This window comes from Aegilops tauschii, chromosome 4, assembly GCF_002575655.3.
Source record: "Aegilops tauschii subsp. strangulata cultivar AL8/78 chromosome 4, Aet v6.0, whole genome shotgun sequence".
Taxonomy (NCBI): Eukaryota; Viridiplantae; Streptophyta; class Magnoliopsida; order Poales; family Poaceae; genus Aegilops; species Aegilops tauschii.
The window spans coordinates 56,715,391-56,724,440 of record NC_053038.3 but is presented as its reverse complement, the minus strand read 5'-3'; positions in this window follow the sequence as shown (position 1 = coordinate 56,724,440).

The following is a 9,050-nucleotide window of genomic DNA, read 5'->3' as shown; positions in this document are numbered from 1 at the left end:
CATAGGTTCTATAAAGTTTGCCATGCTGTGTACCAGATCTATTGTATACCAACACTGATTTTAGCAAGGGAGTACAATAGTGATCAAGGAGTAGATCACTGAACAGCGGTCAAAATTATCCTTAGTGGAATAAGGATATGTTTCTCGATTATGGAGGTGACAAAAGGTTCATCGTAAAGGGTTACATCGATACAAGTTTTGGCACTGACCCAGACGACTCTAAGTCTTAATCTGGATACATATTGAAAGTGGGAGCAATTAGCTAAAGTAGCTCCGTGCAGAGCATTGTAGACATAGAAATTTGCAAAATACATACGGATCTAAATAAGGCAGACCCGTTGACTAAACTTCTCTCACAAGTAAAACATGATCACACCTTAGTACTCTTTGGGTGTTAATCACATAGCGATGTGAACTAGATTATTGACTCTAGTAAACCCTTTGGGTGTTGGTCACATGACGATGTGAATTATGGGTGTTAATCACATGGTGATGTGAACTATTGATGTTAAATCACATGGCGATGTGATCTAGATTATTGACTCTAGTGCAAGTGGGAGACTGAAGGAAATATGCCCTAGAGGCAATAATAAAGTAATTATTTATTTCCTTATTTCATGATAAATGTTTATTATTCATGTTAGAATTGTATTAACCGGAAACATAATACATGTGTGAGTACATAGACAAACAGAGTGTCACTAGTATGCCTCTACTTGACTAGCTCATTGATCAAAGATGGTTATGTTTCCTAGCCATAGACATGAGTTGTCATTTGATTAACGGGGTCACATCATTAGGAGAATGATGTGATTGACTTGACCATCCTGTTAGCTTAGCACTTGATCGTTTAGTATGTTGCTATTGCTTTCTTCATGACTTATACATGTTCCTATGACTATGGGATAATGCAACTCCCGTTTACCGGAGGAACACTTTGTGTGCTACCAAATGTCACAACGTAACTGGGTGATTATAAAGGTGCTCTACAGGTGTCTCCAAAGGTACTTGTTGGGTTGGCGTATTTCGAGATTAGGATTTGTCACTCCGATTGTTAAAGAGGTATCTCTGGGCCCTCTCGGTAATGCACATCACTATAAGCCTTGCAAGCATTGTGACTAATGAGTTAGTTGCGAGATGATGTATTACGGAACGAGTAAAGAGACTTTCCGGTAACGAGATTGAACTAGGTATTGAGATAACGATGATCAAATCTCGGGCAAGTAACATACAGATGACAAAGGGAACAACGTATGTTGTTATGCGGTTTGACCGATAAAGATCTTCGTAGAATATGTAGGAGCCAATATGAGCATCCAGGTTCCGCTATTGGCTATTGACCGGAGACGTGTCTCGGTCATGTCTACATAGTTCTCGAACCCGTAGGGTCTGCACGCTGAAAGTTCTGTGACGATTTGTATTATGAGTTTATGTGTTTTGATGTACCGAAGGTAGTTTGGAGTCCCGGATGAGATCGGGGACATGACGAGGAGTCTCTAAATGGTCGAGACGTAAAGATCGATATATTGGATGACTATATTCGGACATCAGAAAGGTTCCGAGTGATTCGGGTATTTTCGGAGTACCGGGGAGTTACGGGAATTCACCGGCAGAAGTATTGGGCCTTATTGGGCCATACGGGAATAGAGGAGAGAGGCCAAAAGGAAGGAGGCTGGTGCCCCCCCTCTGGTCTGAATTGGACAAGGGGTGCAGCCCCCTTTTCCTTCTCCCTCTCCCCCTCTTTCCTTCTCTCCTACTCCGGAAAGGAAAGGGGAATCCTACTAGGACTCCCAAGTCCTAGTAGGACTCCCCACACTTGGCGCGCCCCCTCTAGGGCCGGCCTCTCCCTCCCTCCTTTATATACGGGGGCAGGAGGCACCTCTAGACACAACAATTGATCTCTTAGATCTCTTAGCCGTGTGCGGTGCCCCCTCCACCATAATCCACCTCGATCATATCGTAGCAGTGCTTAGGCGAAGCCCTGCGTCGGTAGCATCATCATCACCGTCATCACGCCATCGTGCTGACGGAACTCTCCCTCGAAGCTCTGCTGGATCGGAGTTCGTGGGATGTCATCGAGCTGAACATATGCTGAACTTGGAGGTGCCGTGTGTTCGGTACTTGGATCGGTCGGATCGTGAAGACGCATGACTACATCAACCGTGTTGTGCTAACGCTTCCGCTTTCGTTCTACGAGGGTACGTGGACACACTCTCCCCTCTCATTGATATGCATCACCATGATCCTGTGTGTGCGTAGGATTTTTTTGAAATTACTACGTTCCCCAACAGAAGTAACCAGAGCTGTGCTCTTATGATAATATTGGCTTGATAGCCGGATTACCGAAGTAACCAGAGCTGTGCTCTTAAGATAATATTGGCTTGATAGCCGGATTACCGAAGTAACCAGAGCTGTGCTCTTAAGATAATATTGGCTTGATAGTCGTGTTAATAGGGTAGTCACAACTGTGATTAACAAACAGGAAGCCCCCATGTAACCAAAAAACTCTTTAAGGGAGAACGGCAGAAGCCCCGCTTTAGCAGGGATGCCGGTTTATTATATTGATCATAATATATACATTGTTAAAAATATGTACATAAGAGGAGCCTGTGGCTCAGGTGTAGTAAGGCCGAATATGAGCGATATTCCACGGCCGGTGGGTCTCCTCCTCCGATTTACGTGAGTCTGTGCTCTCGAACATCGATAAGGTAGTATGACCTGTTATGCAGATTTTTGCTGACCACAAAGGGTCCTTCCCAAGGCGGGGATAACTTGTGCATATCAGTCTGATCCTGGATGAGTCGGAGCACCAGATCGCCTTCTTGAAAAGCTCTGGTTCTAACCCGGCGGCTGTGATAACGACGCAGATCTTGCTGGTAAATCGCCGAACGAGCTGCTGCAATGTCACGCTCCTCATCTAACATGTCAAGTGCTTCCCGTCGTGCCTTCTCATTGTGAGCTTTGACATATGCCGCCACACGAGGCGAGTCATGATGGATGTCACTAGGGAGAACCGCCTCTGCTCCGTAAAACATGAAAAAAGGCGTATAACCCGTAGATCTGTTGGACGTGGTATTGATGCTCCATAACACAGAAGGTAACTCTTCCACCCAACAACCCGACGTCCTCTGCAGGGGAACCATAAGCCGGGGCTTGATGCCTCTCAGGATCTCTTGATTGGCTCTCTCAGCCTGACCATTAGATTGACGATGAGCCACTGATGATACGTCAAGCCAGATGTGGTCATGTTGACAAAAGTCTTTCATATCACCCTTGGACAGATTAGTGCCATTATCAGTTATCATGCTGTGTGGAAAACCAAACCGGAAAATCACCTTCTTGATGAATTGAACCGCCGTGGCTGCATCACACTTACTGACTGGCTCTGCTTCCACCCACTTGGTGAACTTATCAACTGCCACCAAAAGGTGGGTCTTCTTATCCTTGGATCTCTTAAAGGTCCCAACCATATCTAGCCCCCAAGTTGCAAATGGCCAAGTGATTGGAATCATCCTCAATTCCTGAGCCGGAACATGAGCTCGACGTGAAAACTTCTGACAACCATCACACTTTTTCACCAAATCCTCAGCATCAGCATGAGCCGTCAGCTAATAGAAACCGTGACGAAAAGCTTTAGCTACCAAGGACTTTGAACCGGCGTGGTGACCACAATCTCCTTCGTGGATCTCATGCAAAATCTCACGGCCTTCTTCAGGAGATACGCAACGCTGAAACGCCCCTGTTACACTGCAATGATGCAATTCTCCATTAACGATAGTCATTGACTTGGACCGCCGGATTATCTGCCTGGCCAAAGTTTCATCCTCCGGCAACTCGCCCCGGTTCATATACACCAAATATGGAACCGTCCAATCTGGGATAACATGAAGAGCCGCCACCAACTGAGCCTCCGGATCAGGAACAGCCAAATCCTCCTCTGTAGGTAGCTTGACCGACGGGTTATGCAAAACGTCCAGAAAACATTGGGTGGAACCGGTTTATGTTGGGAACCCAAATGGCTCAAAGCGTCCGCCGCTTCATTCTTTCGCCGGTCCACATGATCAACCTGATAACCTTTGAAGTGGCCAGCAATAATGTCCACCTCTCGACGATACGCTTCCATGAGTGGGTCCTTGGAATCCCAAGTCCCAGACACTTGTTGAGCCACCAGGTCCGAGTCACCAAAGCATTTAACCCGGCTTAAATTCATCTCCTTAGCCATTCGAAGACCGTGGAGTAAAGCCTCATATTCAGCTGCATTGTTAGTGCAAGGGAACATTAAACAGAGAACATAACAAAACTTATCACCTTGTGGGGAAGTTAACACGACTCCAGCCCCCGAGCCCTCCAATTGCCTGGATCCATCGAAATGAATAGTCCAATAAGTATGATCCGGCTTTTCTTCCGGTGCTTGTAACTCTGTCCAGTCATTGATGAAATCCACAAGCGCTTGGGACTTGATTGCCGTACGAGGCACATATTTTAACCCGTGAGGTCCAAGCTCAATGGCCCACTTGGCAACCCGGCCAGTTGCTTCCCTGTTTTGGATTATATCTCCCAAAGGGGCAGAACTGACCACAGTGATGGGATGACCCTGAAAATACTGCTTAAGCTTCCGGCTTGCCATGAAAACTCCATACACCAATTTCTGCCAATGTGGGTACCTCTGTTTGGACTCAATAAGCACCTCACTGATATAATAAACCGGCCATTGAACCAGATATTCCTTCCCAGCCTCCTTGCGCTCCACCACAATGGCCACACTGATAGCCCGGGCATTAGCAGCCACATATAACAACAACGGCTCTTTATCGACCGGAGTAGCAAGGACAGGTGGCTCAGCTAACTGTTTCTTCAAGTCCTCAAACACCGCATTAGCAGCATCACTCCAGACAAAATTGTCTGTCTTTCTGATATAGAGGGATAGCTTTCTCTCCCAATCGGCTGATAAACCGGCTCAGCGCCGCAATACGACCCGCCAGACGTTGAACATCGTTGATACACGCCGGTTTAGCCAGAGACGTAATAGCCTTGATCTTTTTCGGATTAGCCTCAATGGCCCTGTTAGACACTAGAAAACCCAAGAGCTTGCCTGCCGATACACCAAAAACACACTTGGCCGGATTAAGCATCATCTTATAGACCCGGAGATTATCAAAAGTTTCCTTCAAATCATCTATTAACGTCTCCTCTTTCCTGGACTTCACCACAATATCATCCACATAGGCATGAACATTGCGCCCAATTTGATTGTGAAGACAATTCTGCACACAGTGCTGATAAGTCGCCTGGGCACTCTTGAGCCCAAAAGGCATAGACACATAGCAGAAGGCTCCAAAGGGAGTTATGAAAGCTGTCTTCTCCTGGTCATTAACTGCCATTTTGATCTGATGATAACCAGAATAAGCATCCAGAACACTCAACCGCTCACAACCCACCGTAGCATCAATAATTTGATCAATACGAGGGAGAGCAAAAGGATCAGCTGGACAAGCCTTGTTCAAATCTGTGTAGTCCACACACATACGCCAAGTGCCATTCTTCTTAAGTACTAGCACCGGGTTAGCCAACCACTCAGGATGAAATACTTCAATGATAAACCCAGCCGCCAAGAGCCTGGCTACCTCCTCACCAATGGCATTGCGCCTTTCTTCATTGAAGCGGCGGAGAAACTGCTTGACCGGTTTAAACTTGGGATCGATATTAAGAGTGTGCTCAGCGAGTTCCCTCGGTACACCTGGCATGTTAGAAGGTTTCCATGCAAAGATGTCCCGGTTCTCACGGATGAACTCGATGAGCGCGCCTTCCTATTTCGGATCCAGATTAGCGCTGATGCTAAACTGCTTGGATGAATCGCCAGGAATAAAATCAACCAGCTTAGTCTCATCAGCCGATTTAAACTTCAAGGCCGGATCATGCTCTGTAGTTGGCTCTTTCAAAGAAGTCATATCCGCCGGATCAACATTGTCCTTCTAGAACTTCAACTCCTCTATTGCACAAATTGACTCAGCATAGGCCGCATCACCTTCTTCACATTCTAAAGCGATCTTACGGCTCCCATGTACCGTGATGGTCCCCTTATGACCCGGCATCTTGAGCTGCAAATAAACATAACAGGGCCTTGCCATGAACTTAGCATAAGCCGGCCGTCCAAACAGGGCATGATATGGGCTCTTGATTTTTACCACTTCAAAAGTCAATGTCTCTGATCTTGAATCATGATCATCTCCAAAAACAACCTCCAGAGCTATCTTACCAACTGGATACACCGATTTACCAGGCACCACACATGGAAAACGGTGTTTGACGGTCTAGATTTTTATCTGTCAACCCCATGCGACGGAAGGTTTCATAATAAAGGATGTTGATACTGCTCCCTCCATCCATGAGCACCTTGGTGAACTTATACCCTCCAACCTGAGGTGCTACCACCAATGCCAGATGACCTGGATTATCAACCCGGGGCGGATGATCCTCTCGACTCCACACAATGGGCTGTTCAGACCAATGCAAGTAACGGGGCACCGCCGGTTCAACGGAGTTCACTGCCCTTTTATGAAGCTTCTGATCGCGCTTGCACAGGCTAGTGGTGAAGACATGATATTACCCACTATTCACCTGCTTCGGATTGCTCTGGTAACCCGACTGCTGCTGCTGCTGCTGCTGACTCCCCTGATGATTATAACCACCCTGGTTGCCCTGACTGCCTTTATTGCCATGTCCACTTTGATTACCTTGAAATCCTGAGCCGGAACTGCCTCCACCATAACCCGGCCCATGAGAACCGGGTCCTGAACCGCGGGACGGTCCATGATCATATTGCAAAAGATCCGAATTTTTGAACTCCCGCATAATAAAGCAATCCTTCCAGAGGTGCGTAGCAGGCCTTTCTCGCGTCCCGTGCTTTTGGCAAGGCTGGTTTAACATGCGCTCAAGATTGGGACCTGATCCTCCACCCCGCGGGGGTGGTTTACCCTTACGACGCTGACCATTATTCTGCGTGTTGGTGTTAGCCATAAAATCTAAACTGTTATCAGCTTTGCGCTTACCGCTGTTTCCATGACCCGCCGGGTTATGCTGCTGCCCTTTGGTGCTACCGCTCTTCTTTCCCTTTCCCGACTTTTCATCGTCAGACTCAAGGTCCTTGGTACTATCAGAGTCGGCATACTTAACTAGAGCTGCCATAAGCGTCCCCATGACATTGCAGTGACATTTGAGCCGTCCCAAATTCAGATTCATAGGCGCGAACCGGCAATTGCCTTCCAACGTTAAAACTGTTGTATCAGCATTGATGCGGTCCGATGAATGCAAGATTTCGGAAACCTGGCGCACCCAATGGGTTGTTGATTTACCTTCCTCTTGGACACAGGCAGCTAAATCCACAATTGACATGGGCTGCTTGCACGTATCCTTGAAATTCTGGATAAACCGGGCCTTTAACTCGGCCCATGACCCAATGGAGTTAGCTGGCAGATTTTTCAACCAAGTGCGAGCTGTTCCTTCCAACATCATGGTGAAGTATTTAGCACACGCCGCATCATCCACGTCCAGCATCTCCATTGCCATCTCATAGCTTTCGATCCATGACTTGGGGGGTAAATCGGTAGTGTAATTAGGCACTTTACGTGGATCCTTGAAATCCTTGGGCAGCCGTGCATTACGTAGAGCCGGTATGAGACACGGCACCCCCAAAGAACTGGAGGTAACTCATGGTTCCACCGAAGTTGTTGGACGAACCGGAGTAAGGGCCGCGTACTGCGATGCTAACTCGGCTTCTCGACGTGCCCTACCATGATCCACCACATCCTGAGCATTAGCACCACCACCCGTCGGGTTATGCCCTCGAAGCGGGTTACGGTTCCGCGCACTGCTCGACACAGCCGATTCATCCATATGCCTGCTGTAACTCCGGCTTGGGCGGGGAGTGGAATGAATCCTCTCGCGGCTGTATGAATAAGCCTGCTGCTGAGTCAAGGCTGTCTGAAGGAGCTCTCTAGCCCGTCATGTCTCAACCGCTACTGGGGATTCGCCTTCAATCGGGAGAGCCGCCAATCGTGAAGCGGTGACTACTATCTTATCCAACGGGTTAGGGTAATGACCCGGAGGCATTGAGACGTGCTGAGACAGGACATTGTTCTGACGAGGCGGATCCATCGGGCGCAGCTGAACCGGCGCCCCCGTTCCAGGTGCCTCCACCCGGTTTACCACTGGCTGGTTACTGGTTCCTGCTCCTGGCGTGTCAAAGAGATTCCTTGCCTCATAAACCGGAGGCAGGTGAGATCGGTACCTTCTCCTCATGACATCATTTGACGCGCTCTGATCCAATGTAAGCCGGTAAGCCTGTGCATCCAACTCGGCCCGCTCTGCAGCCATCTTGGTGTCCTCAGCTGCCAGGTCTGCCTTGGCCTGAGCTATCTGATCCTTCACCTTCGCAACTTCCGCGTTATGCTCATCCTGATTTGCCGGGTTAACTTCTGCCGCTAGTAGTGTTGCCAAAGCATCAAATAAGTCAGACAAAACCTAAGCCGGCGGTCGCGCAGGGCCTCCTGCCCCGGCTGCTGTCGCTGCTGCTAACCCGGAGATCATCACTGCTGCAGTCGAAGAGTGCTGCGCAAGCTGTGTACCGGCCATGAAGATCGCAACCCGGCTCGGCGGATCGAAGGGGTCCGGAATACTGTCGCCATCGGAACAGCCCCCAAACCGGCCATCTTGCAATTGGTACAATGACTCGGTCTCTCCGGTAGATGACTCGTCATCAGAATAGACGACGTTTTCACCATCAGATGCCAATCTATCCTTAGATTCCGCTCCGTGGATAACTCCCACGAAGGCACGCTTCATAGCAGCCTGAACCCGGGCGGGTCTCGCACACTGAGCCGTTTCGACGATGTCGGTGCAGATGTCCGGCTCAGGGCCCGGTTCGCCAATCTTGCCAATGAAGACGTGAATGCCGCCGAAGGGGACCCGGTACCCATACTCGATTGAGCCGGCCTCGGGGCCCCAGCCCGCGTTGTCGATGTAGAGCTTGCCGCGATGACTCTTGGTCATCC